Source organism: Ranitomeya variabilis, chromosome 5, assembly GCF_051348905.1.
Source record: "Ranitomeya variabilis isolate aRanVar5 chromosome 5, aRanVar5.hap1, whole genome shotgun sequence".
Classification (NCBI taxonomy): domain Eukaryota; kingdom Metazoa; phylum Chordata; class Amphibia; order Anura; family Dendrobatidae; genus Ranitomeya; species Ranitomeya variabilis.
Genome location: NC_135236.1, coordinates 25,252,234 through 25,273,424, shown reverse-complemented (window position 1 = coordinate 25,273,424; position 21,191 = coordinate 25,252,234).

Below are 21,191 nucleotides of genomic sequence, written 5' to 3'. Positions count from 1 at the left end.
AATTTGTGCATCAGTCCACTCCTATTGCTGCCTGCCATACCTGGCTTACATTACTGCAGGGAGATAGTAATTGTAGGACAGTCCCTGTTTTTTTTTTTTTTTTTTGTGGAAGATTAAGATTGGCATTTCTGCTACAGTGCCATCCCTGTGTGTGCCATCTCTCACTGAGTGGGCCATAGAAAGCCTATTTATTTTTTTCCTTGATTTGTGTTCTAAAATCTACCTCAACACAAAAACACTACATCAATCAGTGGGAGAAAAATATTGGCCTCAGTCAGGGCTTGTGTGCCACTCCTGTGTGTGCCATCTCTCATTCAGTGGGCCATACAAAGCCTATTTATTTTTTAGTTTTTTTTAATATTATTGGGTTTCTAAAGTCTCCGTGAAAAAAAAAAATACATAAAAAAACAGTGGGAGAGTAATATTGCCCTTTCAGCTTGTGTGCCAGTCTTGACTCCTGAGTGTGCCACCTCTCTCTCTCTAATTGTGGGCCATAGAAAGCCTATTTATTTTTTTGCTTTGTTTAATATTATTTGGTTTCTAAAGTCTCCCTGAAAAAAAAAAATACATAAAAAAACAGTGGGAGAGTAATATTGCCCTTTCAGCTTGTGTGCCAGTCTTGACTCCTGGGTGTGCCACCTCTCTCTCTCTAATTGTGGGCCATAGAAAGCCTATTTATTTTTTTTGCTTTTTTTAATATTATTTGGTTTCTAAAGTCTCCCTGAAAAAAAAAATACATAAAAAAACAGTGGGAGAGTAATATTGCCCTTTCAGCTTGTGTGCCAGTCTTGACTCCTGGGTGTGCCACCTCTCTCTCTCTAATTGTGGGCCATAGAAAGCCTATTTATTTTTTTGCTTTTTTTAATATTATTTGGTTTCTAAAGTCTCCCTGAAAAAAAAAAATACATAAAAAAACAGTGGGAGAGTAATATTTCCCTTTCAGCTTGTGTGCCAGTCTTGACTCCTGGGTGTGCCACCTCTCTCTCTCTAACTGTGGGCCATAGAAAGCCTATTTATTTTTTTGCTTTGTTTAATATTATTTGGTTTCTAAAGTCTCCCTGAAAAAAAAAATACATAAAAAAACAGTGGGAGAGTAATATTGCCCTTTCAGCTTGTGTGCCAGTCTTGACTCCTGGGTGTGCCCCCTCTCTCTCTCTCTAATTGTGGGCCATAGAAAGCCTATTTATTTTTTTTGCTTTTTTTAATATTATTTGGTTTCTAAAGTCTCCCTGAAAAAAAAAAATACATAAAAAAACAGTGGGAGAGTAATATTGCCCTTTCAGCTTGTGTGCCAGTCTTGACTCCTGAGTGTGCCACCTCTCTCTCTCTAATTGTGGGCCATAGAAAGCCTATTTATTTTTTTGCTTTGTTTAATATTATTTGGTTTCTAAAGTCTCCCTGAAAAAAAAAAATACATAAAAAAACAGTGGGAGAGTAATATTGCCCTTTCAGCTTGTGTGCCAGTCTTGACTCCTGGGTGTGCCACCTCTCTCTCTCTAATTGTGGGCCATAGAAAGCCTATTTATTTTTTTTGCTTTTTTTAATATTATTTGGTTTCTAAAGTCTCCCTGAAAAAAAAAAAATACATAAAAAAACAGTGGGAGAGTAATATTGCCCTTTCAGCTTGTGTGCCAGTCTTGACTCCTGGGTGTGCCACCTCTCTCTCTCTAATTGTGGGCCATAGAAAGCCTATTTATTTTTTTTGCTTTTTTTAATATTATTTGGTTTCTAAAGTCTCCCTGAAAAAAAAAATACATAAAAAAACAGTGGGAGAGTAATATTGCCCTTTCAGCTTGTGTGCCAGTCTTGACTCCTGGGTGTGCCACCTCTCTCTCTCTAATTGTGGGCCATACAAAGCCTATTTATTTTTTTGTTTTTTTTAATATTATTGGGTTTCTAAAGTCTCCGTGAAAAAAAAATACATAAAAAAACAGTGGGAGAGTAATATTGCCCTTTCAGCTTGTGTGCCAGTCTTGACTCCTGGGTGTGCCACCTCTCTCTCTCTAATTGTGGGCCATAGAAAGCCTATTTATTTTTTTGCTTTGTTTAATATTATTTGGTTTCTAAAGTCTCCCTGAAAAAAAAAAAATACATAAAAACACAGTGGGAGAGTAATATTGCCCTTTCAGCTTGTGTGCCAGTCTTGACTCCTGGGTGTGCCACCTCTCTCTCTCTAATTGTGGGCCATAGAAAGCCTATTTATTTTTTTGCTTTGTTTAATATTATTTGGTTTCTAAAGTCTCCCTGAAAAAAAAAATACATAAAAAAACAGTGGGAGAGTAATATTGCCCTTTCAGCTTGTGTGCCAGTCTTGACTCCTGAGTGTGCCACCTCTCTCTCTCTAATTGTGGGCCATAGAAAGCCTATTTATTTTTTTGCTTTGTTTAATATTATTTGGTTTCTAAAGTCTCCCTGAAAAAAAAAAATACATAAAAAAACAGTGGGAGAGTAATATTGCCCTTTCAGCTTGTGTGCCAGTCTTGACTCCTGGGTGTGCCACCTCTCTCTCTCTAATTGTGGGCCATAGAAAGCCTATTTATTTTTTTTGCTTTTTTTAATATTATTTGGTTTCTAAAGTCTCCCTGAAAAAAAAAATACATAAAAAAACAGTGGGAGAGTAATATTGCCCTTTCAGCTTGTGTGCCAGTCTTGACTCCTGGGTGTGCCACCTCTCTCTAATTGTGGGCCATAGAAAGCCTATTTATTTTTTTGCTTTGTTTAATATTATTTGGTTTCTAAAGTCTCCCTGAAAAAAAAAAAAACATAAAAAAACAGTGGGAGAGTAATATTGCCCTTTCAGCTTGTGTGCCAGTCTTGACTCCTGGGTGTGCCACCTCTCTCTCTCTAATTGTGGGCCATAGAAAGCCTATTTATTTTTTTGCTTTGTTTAATATTATTTGGTTTCTAAAGTCTCCCTGAAAAAAAAAAAAAACATAAAAAAACAGTGGGAGAGTAATATTGCCCTTTCAGCTTGTGTGCCAGTCTTGACTCCTGGGTGTGCCACCTCTCTCTCTCTAATTGTGGGCCATAGAAAGGCTATTTTATATATTTTTTTTTTATTAGTATTTGGTTTCTAAAGTCTCCCTGAGAAAAAAAAAAATTAGGTGGGAGAATAATATTGACATTAGTGCTTGAGTGACAGTCCTGCGTGTGTGTCATCTCTGTGATTTTGTGCCACAGAAAACAGAGTGTGTAACATTGTGCCTGATTTTCCTTGTGGTCTCACCAACCTGTTAAGGGACATAGAAATCATACTGAAGTTATAGCTCACCGTGTAAGTTGTTTGACAGCAACAAATAAAGTTACTTTGGTTAATTTTTAAAAACAATGAGGAAGTCTGGTGCAAGAGGTCGTGGCCGTGGGCGTTCATTGTCAGCTGGTAATGATGGTAGTGGTAGTGGAGCATCAGGTGGTCGTGGGGATAAAAATATTCCACCTAAGTCTGGAGCTGTGGAGCCAGTTTTGTCGTCTGGCTACACAAGGCCTCGAACGCTCTCTTTTCTGGGAGTAGGAAAAACGCTTTTAAAGCCGGAGCAGCAACAGCAAGTTTTGGCTTACATTGCAGACTCAGCCTCTAGCTCTTTTGCCTCCTCTTCTGAAACTGGTAAATGTAAAAGCAGCACGTCGCTTGTGGATGTTCACGGTCAGGGACAAGTCGCTTCCTCGTCCTCCTCAGCAAAAAGTACAACAAGAGAGAAGGATGCAGCAGGCGACACAATGGGTCACTCCATGGAGTTCTTTACACATACCGTCCCTGGCTTAGAAAGTGAAACACTTAACAGGCCATGCCCATTACAAGTATATTCTGACATGGAGTGCACTGATGCACAGCCACAGCCAGAGTACTATGCTGCTCCTTTGACTCAGACCACCACATTGCCCTCTCAGGGTACAGATCCACAATCAGACCCTGATGAGACTATGTTGCCCCGCCACGAACGCTATACCACAGACCGACACAGTGACACAGACGAAGTTGCACACGAGCTCGAAGAGGAGGTAATAGATGACCCGGTTGTTGACCCCGATTGGCAGCCATTGGGGGAACAGGGTGCAGGCAGCAGTAGTTCAGAAGCGGAGGTGGAGGAGGGGCCGCAGCAGGCATCAACATCGCAACAGGTTCCATCTGCCGGGCCCCTATCTGGCCCAAAACGCGTGTCAAAGCCAAAACCTGTTGGAGCACAGCGTTGCCAACCGGTTAAAGCTCAGTCTGCAATCCCTGAAAAGGGATCCGATGCTAGGAAGAGTGCAGTCTGGCATTTTTTTAAACAACATCCAATTGATCAGCGCAAAGTCATCTGTCAAAAATGTTCTACTAGCTTAAGCAGAGGTCAGAATCTGAAAAGTCTCAATACTAGTTGCATGCATAGACACTTAACCACCATGCATTTTCAAGCCTGGACTAACTACCAAATGTCCCTTAAGGTTGTAGCACCCTCGGCCAATGAAGCTAGTCATCAACGCAACATCCCTTCCGTCACTGTAAGGCCACCATTTTCCGCACCACCGGCAGTATCTGTGCAGGTTTCTTTGCCAGCCAAAAGCAGTCAGGGTCAGGGAATCACCAGTTTTGTAGGCGGAAATATTGCATCTAGGGCACCGGCGGAAACAATACCGTCTCCAACCGTCTCTCAGTCTGCCATGTCCACCGGCACACCCGCAAGTTCCACGATCTCCATCTCTCCAGTTCAGCTCACACTACATGAGACTCTGGTTAGAAAAAGGAAGTACTTATCCTCGCATCCGCGTACACAGGGTTTTAACGCCCACATAGCTAGACTAATCTCGTTAGAGATGATGCCCTACCGGTTAGTTGAAAGCGAAGCTTTCAAAGCCCTGATGGAGTACGCTGAACCACGATACGAGCTACCCAGTCGACACTTTTTTTCCAGAAAAGCCATCCCAGCCCTGCACCAGCATGTTAAACAGCGCATCGTCCATGCACTCAGGCAATCTGTGAGTACAAAGGTGCACCTGACTACAGATGCATGGACCAGTAGGCATGGCCAGGGACGTTATGTGTCCATCACGGCACACTGGGTGAATGTGGTGGATGCAGGGTCCACAGGGGACATCAATTTCGGGACAGTTGTGCCTAGCCCACGGTCTAGGAAACAGTTGGCTGTAGGCGTTCGCACCCCCTCCTCCTCCTCCTCCTCGTCCTCCTGCAGAAGCTACAGCTCTTCCACAGACCGCAGTCGGCCAACCACTCCATCGGCAGATGACACTGTTGCACACCAGTTGTCCCATTATGGGCCAGCTACTGGCAAGCGTCAGCAGGCTGTATTGGCTATGAAGTGTTTGGGCGACAACAGACACACCGCAGAAGTTCTGTCCGAGTTCTTGCAACAAGAAACGCAGTCGTGGCTGGGCACAGTAGATCTTGAGGCAGGCAAGGTAGTTAGTGATAACGGAAGGAATTTCATGGCTGCCATCTCCCTTTCCCAACTGAAACACATTCCTTGCCTGGCTCACACCTTAAACCTGGTGGTGCAGTGCTTATTGAAAACTTATCCTGGGTTCTCCGACCTGCTCCTCAAAGTGCGTGGACTTTGCTCACATATCCGACGTTCGCCTGTACACGCCAGCCGTATGCAGACCTATCAGCGGTCTTTGAACCTTCCCCAGCATCACCTAATCATAGACGTTGCAACAAGGTGGAACTCAACACTGCACATGCTTCAGAGACTGTGCCAACAGAGGCGGGCTGTTATGTTTTTGTGGGAGGATACACATACACGGGCAGTCAGTAGGATGGCAGACATGGAGTTGTCAGGTGTGCAGTGGTCGAAGATACAAGACATGTGTCAAGTCCTTCAGTGTTTTGAGGAATGCACATGGCTGGTTAGTGCAGACAACGCCGTAATAAGCATGAGCATCCCCCTAATGCATCTGCTGATGCAAAGTTTGACGCACATAAAGGAGCAGGCGTCTGCACCAGAGGAAGAGGAAAGCCTTGATGACAGTCAGCCATTGTCTGGTCAGGGCAGTGTACAGGATGAGGTAGCGGGCGAAGAGGAGGTGGAGGACGAGGAGGATGATGGGGATGAGTATATTTTTAATGCGGAACCTTTCCCGGGGGCACTGGAAATTGGTTGCGTGTCAAGGCCGGGTTCTGGTTTTTTGAGGGACACAAGTGACGTAGATTTGCCTGCAACTGCCCCTCACCCAATCACAACCGGAGATTTGACAACTGGAACTTTGGCCCACATGGCGGATTATGCCTTACGTATCCTAAAAAGGGACACACGCATAACGAAAATGATGAACGATGACGATTACTGGTTGGCCTGCCTCCTTGATCCACGCTATAAAGGCAAATTGCAAAATATTATGCCACATGAGAACTTGGAACTAATATTAGCAACCAAACAATCAACTCTTGTTGACCGTTTGCTTCAGGCATTCCCAGCACACAGCGCACGTGATCGTTCTCACACGAGCTCAAGGGGGCAACAGACTAGGAGTGTTAGGGGTGCACACATCAGAAGTGGCGTTGGACAGAGGGGTTTTCTGACCAGGTTGTGGAGTGATTTTGCTATGACCGCAGACAGGACAGGTACTGCTGCATCAATTGAAAGTGACAGGAGACATTTGTCCAGTATGGTTACTAACTATTTTTCATCCCTTATCGATGTTCTCCCTCAACCGTCATTCCCATTTGATTACTGGGCATCAAAATTAGACACCTGGCCAGAATTGGCAGAATATGCATTGCAGGAGCTTGCTTGCCCGGCAGCAAGTGTCCTATCAGAAAGAGTATTCAGTGCTGCAGGTTCAATATTAACCGAAAAAAGGACTCGTCTGGCTACCCAAAATGTTGACGATCTAACATTCATTAAAATGAACCACAACTGGATTTCGAAATCTTTTGCCCCACCTTGCCCGACCGACACCTAGCTTTCCTATGAAAAGCTCTTGCCTGTGGACTACTGTGAATTACTTTTCTAATGTCTAATTTGCTGCAGCTGATTGTCCAGCATACGACATGTTTACACCTCCCTAAATGGCCAAACTCCCCACACGGGGCCGTGGTGTCGCGACTTGGCGCAAGCACCCGTGAGACTGCTGTTTGTCTGAAGAGGTGGGTGTACTCGCTTTTGGTCGACAGCATTGCTACTGGGTTCCTCATAGTACAATAAAGTGTCTCTGGCGGTGGTGGTGCGCACCCAACATCAGACACACTGTTGTAACATGAGGGGCCTTGGGCCTGTAACGCCGGCCACAAGAGAGTTCACCCACCCCCAGGTCAAACATTGCTCTACCACTTCCACAGTTATCTCTCACACTTCCACCAATGTTAAGTCTATGCGCTGACATCCTTCCATACCTGCCACTGACAATACCATTGTGTTGACATGTATGATGGTACTTAACATAGTCAGGGGCAGTGTCCTCTATTTACCACAGTAAATACTTTGCGCAAAATTAGTAGGTCTGAAACAACGCAGAGGATCCCACCCCTGAACCTAATGATTGCACCCTTTAGTGTTTTTGTTTTGTTTTAATGCGAGACATTCACATTTAGTTGTTGTTTTGGACTACTAACTGGCAGACACTCATTACAATCGGCCTCCGTTGACCAGACCACTGCTGCCCGTGTACCCCTGTAACTAATAATAAAGTGCCTACAGCCAGCCCAATTTAATTATGTTAGGCCTTCGAAGCCTATCTGCGGTCCCTCCTTCAACTAGGCCTCCACTGACCAGACCACTGCTGCCCGTGTACCCCTGGAACCAATTATAAAGTGCCTACAGCCAGCCCAATTTAATTATGTTAGGCCTTCGAAGCCTGTCTGCGGTCCCTCCTTCCACTAGGCCTCCACTGACCAGACCACTGCTGCCCGTATACCCCTGTAACCAATTATAAAGTGCCTACAGCCAGCCCAATTTAATTATGTTAGGCCTTCGAAGCCTGTCTGCGGTCCCTCCTTCCACTAGGCCTCCACTGACCAGACCACTGCTGCCCGTGTACCCCTGTAACTAATAATAAAGTGCCTACAGCCAGCCCAATTTAATTATGTTAGGCCTTCGAAGCCTGTCTGCGGTCCCTCCTTCCACTAGGCCTCCACTGACCAGACCACTGCTGCCCGTGTACCCCTGTAACTAATAATAAAGTGCCTACAGCCAGCCCAATTTAATTATGTTAGGCCTTTGAAGCCTGTCTGCGGTCCCTCCTTCCACTAGGCCTCCACTGACCAGACCACTGCTGCCCGTGTACCCCTGGAACCAATTATAAAGTGCCTACAGCCAGCCCAATTTAATTATGTTAGGCCTTCGAAGCCTGTCTGCGGTCCCTCCTTCCACTAGGCCTCCACTGACCAGACCACTGCTGCCCGTGTACCCCTGTAACTAATAATAAAGTGCCTACAGCCAGCCCAATTTAATTATGTTAGGCCTTCGAAGCCTGTCTGCGGTCCCTCCTTCCACTAGGCCTCCACTGACCAGACCACTGCTGCCCGTGTACCCCTGTAACTAATAATAAAGTGCCTACAGCCAGCCCAATTTAATTATGTTAGGCCTTCGAAGCCTGTCTGCGGTCCCTCCTTCCACTAGGCCTCCACTGACCAGACCACTGCTGCCCGTGTACCCCTGGAACCAATTATAAAGTGCCTACAGCCAGCCCAATTTAATTATGTTAGGCCTTCGAAGCCTGTCTGCGGTCCCTCCTTCCACTAGGCCTCCACTGACCAGACCACTGCTGCCCGTGTACCCCTGTAACTAATAATAAAGTGCCTACAGCCAGCCCAATTTAATTATGTTAGGCCTTCGAAGCCTGTCTGCGGTCCCTCCTTCCACTAGGCCTCCACTGACCAGACCACTGCTGCCCGTGTACCCCTGGAACCAATTATAAAGTGCCTACAGCCAGCCCAATTTAATTATGTTAGGCCTTCGAAGCCTGTCTGCGGTCCCTCCTTCCACTAGGCCTCCACTGACCAGACCACTGCTGCCTGTGTACCCCTGTAACTAATAATAAAGTGCCTACAGCCAGCCCAATTTAATTATGTTAGTGGAGCGCCCCCACACCGCCGCAGGGCCGAGGGGTACCCGGAGCCGGGCCTCTGGGTCTCAGTCCTGGGGTTGTCACGGTGGCTAGACCCGGTCCGTGGCCCTGTCTGTCAGTGGGGGACGTCCGGTGAAATAAGTGGTGTTGTAACGGTGCAGTTGTGGGGTGCAGGTCGCGGTAAATAACGAGGACACCAGGTTGCAGTCTCTTTACCTCTTTACTGGAGATCTCTGAGTCCTCAGTCCAGAATACGGTTCACCAAGCTGCGCAAGTCCGGCCGGTCCAATGGCACCTCCAGAGTTCACTTCACAGGTGGAAATCGGTGCCTTCCTTCTTAGTGCTATGTGTTGTAGTCCTTCCCTGCTGTGCTTACGGAAAGTACCCCACAACTGTTGTGTCTGTTTCTTAAGTTCCCTCACAACTCGATTAAATGATGTTCTTCTAATCGTCCGTCCCTTCCTGATGTTACAGTTAGAACGGCACCCGTTTGTCGGGTAGGCCTGGAGTTCTTCCGGGACCCTAGAGACGCCCCTCTCCCGCAATTGCCTCCCAAGACTTCATAGGTGATATGTGTTAGACAGCCCGCCTTAAACTGACTGTCCTGCCGCTGTTTAGAGTATGGCTTGAAGCTGAATGTTATAATACTCCCTCGGCGTTCCGGCCACCGGTAATGCGCCTCAGTAGGGTGTTGCTCCGGTCTTACAGCATGACCCCTACTGGAATTCTCCTATTGCTTGATCTCGTTTCTCACTCAGCACAATCTATCTCGCTTCTAGTCCCTTCTTGGGGCACCGCCGCTATTCTGAGCAGGCACGGTCCCGTTACGTTCTTCCCAATGCCAAGCCTCTGCCAGGATCCCACCCCTGGCAGAGACCCTACTGTCTCTTCCTCCACAACACCCTCTGCCACAAGGTGTTGCTTCGTTCAATCCAGTCAGCCTTCTCCTCTAACTTCCTGCCTGACCCCCAGTTTACCCACTATGGTGGGGAGTGGCCTAATGAATAGAACCCTTAGCTCCCCCCGGAGGCCCTGCGGTGAAATGTATTGGTGTCTGTGATACCTGATCAGATGAACTCCTTCAGTGCCATTGGACGCACCATGGCTCCCCATAGTGGCGGAGCCACAGTACTGCAACGACCAGGACTCTGGGGCACTGCACTCCCCCCTGGTTAAACACAGTACTCCGGGACTGGGAAGAAAACAACAATACAAGTTGGCAAAAAGACATACAATTTTGTTGAGTGCAATGACAATAAGTATACTTGAACAGGCTTCCCTTTATGGGAGGTAAGGACACTTGAACGTTACAAACATAATTAAATATCATAGCAACAGGCTACAACTAACTCTCATTACCCAACCGGGTATTCTACTAAGTGCAATTTAATGAACAATAATTTAACATTGCCTTCAAGGAACATACACTCCTAGCTCGCTAAAGGCCTTCCCATAATCACATTACAGGGCAAGTTAACTTTTCATTCTCCTACTTTGAACCTGCAGGACCGCCTGTCCCTATGGCACCAGACCTACTGCCTCTCCTTTCTTTTACAGGACCGCCCCGTCCAGCCAGGGCCTACTGCCTTTCTCTACTATACATGGTATAGACATAACATTCCTTTCAATTAGAGAACATGGAGCCGGCTCTACTTGGCTCCTATTAGGACTCACTCACTAACCCCTACGGGTTCACTTTCTGTCCTTAGTAACACATTATTAACTTTCTATGGGGACTCAGGGTTTACCTTCTATCCTCACCTTCATTATTACTTTCTTATATGCAAAACAGTTACATTTCTTCCAGAGCATCATCAGTATTTCTTTACATTTAACTAGTTAAAACACATACAACTTTTCTCATTCCAACATTATCATAGCATTACTGTTCTTAAAACAGTATCTCTCGTAAGTACGCTGTTGGACATCCCCTTTAAAAGAGGATCAAGTCTTTCTGAGGTAGCTCGTCTTCTCAGCCTACCAGTCTTTGTTCAGCAAAGGTTCCAGAACGGTATCTTCGCAAAGAGTCTTTAAATAAAACCAGTAGGAAGCGCCTTTAATAAGGTGCAAACTATTTACAAGAAAGTTTGGATCATGCACTGTTCATGATTTCTCAGTTTGTAAAACTTGTGCAAAACTGTAGAAAAACAAACAATAAGGATCCCGGGTCAACTAAGGGATCCATAAATTGTTAACCCTGGACGGGTTTAGCAGCAGTAAAAGCAGAAAAACAAACAGTTAAACTATGTACATATAAGAAAACAGTCAAATCTTACTGTGGTGAATCAGAAGATGGTCTCATCTCTGGCCTCACCAGGCCGACAGATCGCACCGGTGAGCCAGGAAGCGGTTCCGGTCCCAGCAACGATAAGCTCCCTCGCCGGGAGGCCCTTCTCACGGGTAGGCGCACACGTCCCTCCGGGGCACGGCGAGGTCGGGCCTCTCGAGGTTCCGCGGGGCCGGGCTCTGCAGCTTTGTTCACAGGAGCATCATCTTCCGATGTTCCGGCAGCAGCCTGGAGGGCGATGCACCGCTGGACGCCTCGGGCGACCCAGCCCGTCTCGCCAGCGTCCCTCCTCCACCTCGTGTAGGTCACGGCATCACCTGGCTCCAGATCACGAGCGAACCTCCCGCTGCAGGGCTCCACCTCCTCCCGGTCCACGCGGACTTGTAGTGGCTCCCCGATCTCCTGGATTACTCCCCTTCCATACTGGGGGTTAAAGGCCACCACTACACCCCAATGTGACGGCGGGACCTCTGGAGCACTAATTAAATCGATCTGCTCTGCAGGCTGGGGCCGGCTCCGCCACGTTGCCATCAGACACCGTAGATGTTCGGCATCCGGCATGATCTTCAGGCCCGGCGTCTGTAGCGTACCTTCAGCCGCGGCCAGGTGGGAAGGAGCAGGGGACACTGGGGACAAGCGGATCTCCGTTGGTTGGCCCAGCCGAGTAAGCATGCGGGCATCATCCTCCAGTCGGCGTGCTAGCTGTCGGGCCTCGGCTGCAGCCGCACACTCCTCAGACAACGGCAAGGGGGGTCGGCCCATCGGTGGCTCCGCAAGGGTCAGACCCCGCAGCGCTGGCGTTTCTGGGGCTGTGTCGGGTTGCGCAGCCTCAAGCCGGATCGGGTCAGCCCCACGCGGTGCTCCTGGTGTCGCCATCTTGGCCTCTTCTCCAGTGTCCTCTTCCCGCGGTCTCTTTCGTGGGCGGCCCCGTCTCCATGGTCTCCACCCTCCAAACAGGATCAGGAGGCGGACTTCAGCTGTTGACGGACACGACCGCAGGACACAGAAATACTTAGACTGGGCAGCCATTATCTTTCGCGCTCTCCAGCTTGTCTACGCCTACTCCACGCCCCTTCTCTTCTCCTGCGCTTCTCCTCAGCGCTGCGATGGCGGCGGTTTTTGGCGCGAACTTTTGGCGGCAAGTGACAATCCACAGTCTTTGCAATAAAGTACAGTCCAAGCACAACAAATCACAGTTCCAAGGCACACATGACCTGATTCTTCAGGCTTAAGTAGATCCTGTTCATGACGCCAAGTTGGAGCGCCCCCACACCGCCGCAGGGCCGAGGGGTACCCGGAGCCGGGCCTCTGGGTCTCAGTCCTGGGGTTGTCACGGTGGCTAGACCCGGTCCGTGGCCCTGTCTGTCAGTGGGGGACGTCCGGTGAAATAAGTGGTGTTGTAACGGTGCAGTTGTGGGGTGCAGGTCGCGGTAAATAACGAGGACACCAGGTTGCAGTCTCTTTACCTCTTTACTGGAGATCTCTGAGTCCTCAGTCCAGAATACGGTTCACCAAGCTGCGCAAGTCCGGCCGGTCCAATGGCACCTCCAGAGTTCACTTCACAGGTGGAAATCGGTGCCTTCCTTCTTAGCGCTATGTGTTGTAGTCCTTCCCTGCTGTGCTTACGGAAAGTACCCCACAACTGTTGTGTCTGTTTCTTAAGTTCCCTCACAACTCGATTAAATGATGTTCTTCTAATCGTCCGTCCCTTCCTGATGTTACAGTTAGAACGGCACCCGTTTGTCGGGTAGGCCTGGAGTTCTTCCGGGACCCTAGAGACGCCCCTCTCCCGCAATTGCCTCCCAAGACTTCATAGGTGATATGTGTTAGACAGCCCGCCTTAAACTGACTGTCCTGCCGCTGTTTAGAGTATTGCTTGAAGCTGAATGTTATAATACTCCCTCGGCGTTCCGGCCACCGGTAATGCGCCTCAGTAGGGTGTTGCTCCGGTCTTACAGCATGACCCCTACTGGAATTCTCCTATTGCTTGATCTCATTTCTCACTCAGCACAATCTATCTCGCTTCTAGTCCCTTCTTGGGGCACCGCCGCTATTCTGAGCAGGAACGGTCCCGTTACGTTCTTCCCAATGCCAAGCCTCTGCCAGGATCCCACCCCTGGCAGAGACCCTACTGTCTCTTCCTCCACAACACCCTCTGCCACAAGGTGTTGCTTCGTTCAATCCAGTCAGCCTTCTCCTCTAACTTCCTGCCTGACCCCCAGTTTACCCACTATGGTGGGGAGTGGCCTAATGAATAGAACCCTTAGCTCCCCCCGGAGGCCCTGCGGTGAAATGTATTGGTGTCTGTGATACCTGATCAGATGAACTCCTTCAGTGCCATTGGACGCACCATGGCTCCCCATAGTGGCGGAGCCACAGTACTGCAACGACCAGGACTCTGGGGCGCTGCATTAGGCCTTCGAAGCCTGTCTGCGGTCCCTCCTTCCACTAGGCCTCCACTGACCAGACCACTGCTGCCCGTGTACCCCTGGAACCAATTATAAAGTGCCTACAGCCAGCCCAATTTAATTATGTTAGGCCTTCGAAGCCTGTCTACGGTCCCTCCTTCCACTAGGCCTCCACTGACCAGACCACTGCTGCCCGTGTACCCCTGTAACTAATAATAAAGTGCCTACAGCCAGCCCAATTTAATTATGTTAGGCCTTCGAAGCCTGTCTGCGGTCCCTCCTTCCACTAGGCCTCCACTGACCAGACCACTGCTGCCCGTGTACCCCTGGAACCAATTATAAAGTGCCTACAGCCAGCCCAATTTAATTATGTTAGGCCTTCGAAGCCTGTCTGCGGTCCCTCCTTCCACTAGGCCTCCACTGACCAGACCACTGCTGCCCGTGTACCCCTGTAACTAATAATAAAGTGCCTACAGCCAGCCCAATTTAATTATGTTAGGCCTTCGAAGCCTGTCTGCGGTCCCTCCTTCCACTAGGCCTCCACTGACCAGACCACTGCTGCCCGTGTACCCCTGGAACCAATTATAAAGTGCCTACAGCCAGCCCAATTTAATTATGTTAGGCCTTCGAAGCCTGTCTGCGGTCCCTCCTTCCACTAGGCCTCCACTGACCAGACCACTGCTGCCCGTGTACCCCTGTAACTAATAATAAAGTGCCTACAGCCAGCCCAATTTAATTATGTTAGGCCTTCGAAGCCTGTCTGCGGTCCCTCCTTCCACTAGGCCTCCACTGACCAGACCACTGCTGCCCGTGTACCCCTGGAACCAATTATAAAGTGCCTACAGCCAGCCCAATTTAATTATGTTAGGCCTTCGAAGCCTGTCTGCGGTCCCTCCTTCCACTAGGCCTCCACTGACCAGACCACTGCTGCCCGTGTACCCCTGCAACTAATAATAAAGTGCCTACAGCCAGCCCAATTTAATTATGTTAGGCCTTCGAAGCCTATCTGCGGTCCCTCCTTCCACTAGGCCTCCACTGACCAGACCACTGCTGCCCGTGTACCCCTGGAACCAATTATAAAGTGCCTACAGCCAGCCCAATTTAATTATGTTAGGCCTTCGAAGCCTGTCTGCGGTCCCTCCTTCCACTAGGCCTCCACTGACCAGACCACTGCTGCCCGTGTACCCCTGTAACTAATAATAAAGTGCCTACAGCCAGCCCAATTTAATTATGTTAGGCCTTCGAAGCCTGTCTGCGGTCCCTCCTTCCACTAGGCCTCCACTGACCAGACCACTGCTGCCCGTGTACCCCTGTAACTAATAATAAAGTGCCTACAGCCAGCCCAATTTAATTATGTTAGGCCTTCGAAGCCTGTCTGCGGTCCCTCCTTCCACTAGGCCTCCACTGACCAGACCACTGCTGCCCGTGTACCCCTGGAACCAATTATAAAGTGCCTACAGCCAGCCCAATTTAATTATGTTAGGCCTTCGAAGCCTGTCTGCAGTCCCTCCTTCCACTAGGCCTCCACTGACCAGACCACTGCTGCCCGTGTACCCCTGTAACTAATAATAAAGTGCCTACAGCCAGCCCAATTTAATTATGTTAGGCCTTCGAAGCCTGTCTGCGGTCCCTCCTTCCACTAGGCCTCCACTGACCAGACCACTGCTGCCCGTGTACCCCTGGAACCAATTATAAAGTGCCTACAGCCAGCCCAATTTAATTATGTTAGGCCTTCGAAGACTGTCTGCGGTCCCTCCTTCCACTAGGCCTCCACTGACCAGACCACTGCTGCCCGTGTACCCCTGTAACTAATAATAAAGTGCCTACAGCCAGCCCAATTTAATTATGTTAGGCCTTCGAAGCCTGTCTGCGGTCCCTCCTTCCACTAGGCCTCCACTGACCAGACCACTGCTGCCCGTGTACCCCTGGAACCAATTATAAAGTGCCTACAGCCAGCCCAATTTAATTATGTTAGGCCTTCGAAGCCTGTCTACGGTCCCTCCTTCCACTAGGCCTCCACTGACCAGACCACTGTTGCCCGTGTACCCCTGTAACTAATAATAAAGTGCCTACAGCCAGCCCAATTTAATTATGTTAGGCCTTCGAAGCCTGTCTGCGGTCCCTCCTTCCACTAGGCCTCCACTGACCAGACCACTGCTGCCCGTGTACCCCTGGAACCAATTATAAAGTGCCTACAGCCAGCCCAATTTAATTATGTTAGGCCTTCGAAGCCTGTCTGCGGTCCCTCCTTCCACTAGGCCTCCACTGACCAGACCACTGCTGCCCGTGTACCCCTGTAACTAATAATAAAGTGCCTACAGCCAGCCCAATTTAATTATGTTAGGCCTTCGAAGCCTGTCTGCGGTCCCTCCTTCCACTAGGCCTCCACTGACCAGACCACTGCTGCCCGTGTACCCCTGGAACCAATTATAAAGTGCCTACAGCCAGCCCAATTTAATTATGTTAGGCCTTCGAAGCCTGTCTGCGGTCCCTCCTTCCACTAGGCCTCCACTGACCAGACCACTGCTGCCCGTGTACCCCTGTAACTAATAATAAAGTGCCTACAGCCAGCCCAATTTAATTATGTTAGGCCTTCGAAGCCTGTCTGCGGTCCCTCCTTCCACTAGGCCTCCACTGACCAGACCACTGCTGCCCGTGTACCCCTGGAACCAATTATAAAGTGCCTACAGCCAGCCCAATTTAATTATGTTAGGCCTTCGAAGCCTGTCTGCGGTCCCTCCTTCCACTAGGCCTCCACTGACCAGACCACTGCTGCCCGTGTACCCCTGTAACTAATAATAAAGTGCCTACAGCCAGCCCAATTTAATTATGTTAGGCCTTCGAAGCCTGTCTGCGGTCCCTCCTTCCACTAGGCCTCCACTGACCAGACCACTGCTGCCCGTGTACCCCTGTAACTAATAATAAAGTGCCTACAGCCAGCCCAATTTAATTATGTTAGGCCTTCGAAGCCTGTCTGCGGTCCCTCCTTCCACTAGGCCTCCACTGACCAGACCACTGCTGCCCGTGTACCCCTGGAACCAATTATAAAGTGCCTACAGCCAGCCCAATTTAATTATGTTAGGCCTTCGAAGCCTGTCTGCAGTCCCTCCTTCCACTAGGCCTCCACTGACCAGACCACTGCTGACCGTGTACCCCTGTAACTAATAATAAAGTGCCTACAGCCAGCCCAATTTAATTATGTTAGGCCTTCGAAGCCTGTCTGCGGTCCCTCCTTCCACTAGGCCTCCACTGACCAGACCACTGCTGCCCGTGTACCCCTGGAACCAATTATAAAGTGCCTACAGCCAGCCCAATTTAATTATGTTAGGCCTTCGAAGCCTGTCTGTGGTCCCTCCTTCCACTAGGCCTCCACTGACCAGACCACTGCTGCCCGTGTACCCCTGTAACTAATAATAAAGTGCCTACAGCCAGCCCAATTTAATTATGTTAGGCCTTCGAAGCCTGTCTGCAGTCCCTCCTTCCACTAGGCCTCCACTGACCAGACCACTGCTGCCTGTGTACCCATGGAACCAATTATAAAGTGCCTACAGCCAGCCCAATTTAATTATGTTAGGCCTTCGAAGCCTGTCTGCGGTCCCTCCTTCCACTAGGCCTCCACTGACCAGACCACTGCTGCCCGTGTACCCCTGTAACTAATAATAAAGTGCCTACAGCCAGCCCAATTTAATTATGTTAGGCCTTCGAAGCCTGTCTGCGGTCCCTCCTTCCACTAGGCCTCCACTGACCAGACCACTGCTGCCCGTGTACCCCTGGAACCAATTATAAAGTGCCTACAGCCAGCCCAATTTAATTATGTTAGGCCTTCGAAGCCTGTCTGCGGTCCCTCCTTCCACTAGGCCTCCACTGACCAGACCACTGCTGCCCGTGTACCCCTGTAACTAATAATAAAGTGCCTACAGCCAGCCCAATTTAATTATGTTAGGCCTTCAAAGCCTGTCTGCGGTCCCTCCTTCCACTAGGCCTCCACTGACCAGACCACTGCTGCCCGTGTACCCCTGGAACCAATTATAAAGTGCCTACAGCCAGCCCAATTTAATTATGTTAGGCCTTCGAAGCCTGTCTGCGGTCCCTCCTTCCACTAGGCCTCCACTGACCAGACCACTGCTGCCCGTGTACCCCTGTAACTAATAATAAAGTGCCTACAGCCAGCCCAATTTAATTATGTTAGGCCTTCGAAGCCTGTCTGCGGTCCCTCCTTCCACTAGGCCTCCACTGACCAGACCACTGCTGCCCGTGTACCCCTGGAACCAATTATAAAGTGCCTACAGCCAGCCCAATTTAATTATGTTAGGCCTTCGAAGCCTGTCTGCGGTCCCTCCTTCCACTAGGCCTCCACTGACCAGACCACTGCTGCCCGTGTACCCCTGTAACTAATAATAAAGTGCCTACAGCCAGCCCAATTTAATTATGTTAGGCCTTCGAAGCCTGTCTGCGGTCCCTCCTTCCACTAGGCCTCCACTGACCAGACCACTGCTGCCCGTGTACCCCTGGAACCAATTATAAAGTGCCTACAGCCAGCCCAATTTAATTATGTTAGGCCTTCGAAGCCTGTCTGCGGTCCCTCCTTCCACTAGGCCTCCACTGACCAGACCACTGCTGCCCGTGTACCCCTGTAACTAATAATAAAGTGCCTACAGCCAGCCCAATTTAATTATGTTAGGCCTTCGAAGCCTGTCTGCGGTCCCTCCTTCCACTAGGCCTCCACTGACCAGACCACTGCTGCCCGTGTACCCCTGTAACTAATAATAAAGTGCCTACAGCCAGCCCAATTTAATTATGTTAGGCCTTCGAAGCCTGTCTGCGGTCCCTCCTTCCACTAGGCCTCCACTGACCAGACCACTGCTGCCCGTGTACCCCTGGAACCAATTATAAAGTGCCTACAGCCAGCCCAATTTAATTATGTTAGGCCTTCGAAGCCTGTCTGCGGTCCCTCCTTCCACTAGGCCTCCACTGACCAGACCACTGCTGCCCGTGTACCCCTGTAACTAATAATAAAGTGCCTACAGCCAGCCCAATTTAATTATGTTAGGCCTTCGAAGCCTGTCTGCGGTCCCTCCTTCCACTAGGCCTCCACTGACCAGACCACTGCTGCCCGTGTACCCCTGGAACCAATTATAAAGTGCCTACAGCCAGCCCAATTTAATTATGTTAGGCCTTCGAAGCCTGTCTGCGGTCCCTCCTTCCACTAGGCCTCCACTGACCAGACCACTGCTGCCCGTGTACCCCTGTAACTAATAATAAAGTGCCTACAGCCAGCCCAATTTAATTATGTTAGGCCTTCGAAGCCTGTCTGCGGTCCCTCCTTCCACTAGGCCTCCACTGACCAGACCACTGCTGCCCGTGTACCCCTGGAACCAATTATAAAGTGCCTACAGCCAGCCCAATTTAATTATGTTAGGCCTTCGAAGCCTGTCTGCGGTCCCTCCTTCCACTAGGCCTCCACTGACCAGACCACTGCTGCCCATGTACCCCTGTAACTAATAATAAAGTGCCTACAGCCAGCCCAATTTAATTATGTTAGGCCTTCGAAGCCTGTCTGCGGTCCCTCCTTCCACTAGGCCTCCACTGACCAGACCACTGCTGCCCGTGTACCCCTGGAACCAATTATAAAGTGCCTACAGCCAGCCCAATTTAATTATGTTAGGCCTTCGAAGCCTGTCTGCGGTCCCTCCTTCCACTAGGCCTCCACTGACCAGACCACTGCTGCCCGTGTACCCCTGTAACTAATAATAAAGTGCCTACAGCCAGCCCAATTTAATTATGTTAGGCCTTCGAAGCCTGTCTGCGGTCCCTCCTTCCACTAGGCCTCCACTGACCAGACCACTGCTGCCCGTGTACCCCTGGAACCAATTATAAAGTGCCTACAGCCAGCCCAATTTAATTATGTTAGGCCTTCGAAGCCTGTCTGCGGTCCCTCCTTCCACTAGGCCTCCACTGACCAGACCACTGCTGCCCGTGTACCCCTGTAACTAATAATAAAGTGCCTACAGCCAGCCCAATTTAATTATGTTAGGCCTTCAAAGCCTGTCTGCGGTCCCTCCTTCCACTAGGCCTCCACTGACCAGACCACTGCTGCCCGTGTACCCCTGGAACCAATTATAAAGTGCCTACAGCCAGCCCAATTTAATTATGTTAGGCCTTCGAAGCCTGTCTGCGGTCCCTCCTTCCACTAGGCCTCCACTGACCAGACCACTGCTGCCCGTGTACCCCTGTAACTAATAATAAAGTGCCTACAGCCAGCCCAATTTAATTATGTTAGGCCTTCGAAGCCTGTCTGCGGTCCCTCCTTCCACTAGGCCTCCACTGACCAGACCACTGCTGCCCGTGTACCCCTGGAACCAATTATAAAGTGCCTACAGCCAGCCCAATTTAATTATGTTAGGCCTTCGAAGCCTGTCTGCGGTCCCTCCTTCCACTAGGCCTCCACTGACCAGACCACTGCTGCCCGTGTACCCCTGTAACTAATAATAAAGTGCCTACAGCCAGCCCAATTTAATTATGTTAGGCCTTCGAAGCCTGTCTGCGGTCCCTCCTTCCACTAGGCCTCCACTGACCAGACCACTGCTGCCCGTGTACCCCTGGAACCAATTATAAAGTGCCTACAGCCAGCCCAATTTAATTATGTTAGGCCTTCGAAGCCTGTCTGCGGTCCCTCCTTCCACTAGGCCTCCACTGACCAGACCACTGCTGCCCGTGTACCCCTGTAACTAATAATAAAGTGCCTACAGCCAGCCCAATTTAATTATGTTAGGCCTTCGAAGCCTGTCTGCGGTCCCTCCTTCCACTAGGCCTCCACTGACCAGACCACTGCTGCCCGTGTACCCCTGTAACTAATAATAAAGTGCCTACAGCCAGCCCAATTTAATTATGTTAGGCCTTCGAAGCCTGTCTGCGGTCCCTCCTTCCACTAGGCCTCCACTGACCAGACCACTGCTGCCCGTGTACCCCTGGAACCAATTATAAAGTGCCTACAGCCAGCCCAATTTAATTATGTTAGGCCTTCGAAGCCTGTCTGCGGTCCCTCCTTCCACTAGGCCTCCACTGACCAGACCACTGCTGCCCGTGTACCCCTGTAACTAATAATAAAGTGCCTACAGCCAGCCCAATTTAATTATGTTAGGCCTTCGAAGCCTGTCTGCGGTCCCTCCTTCCACTAGGCCTCCACTGACCAGACCACTGCTGCCCGTGTACCCCTGGAACCAATTATAAAGTGCCTACAGCCAGCCCAATTTAATTATGTTAGGCCTTCGAAGCCTGTCTGCGGTCCCTCCTTCCACTAGGCCTCCACTGACCAGACCACTGCTGCCCGTGTACCCCTGTAACTAATAATAAAGTGCCTACAGCCAGCCCAATTTAATTATGTTAGGCCTTCGAAGCCTGTCTGCGGTCCCTCCTTCCACTAGGCCTCCACTGACCAGACCACTGCTGCCCGTGTACCCCTGGAACCAATTATAAAGTGCCTACAGCCAGCC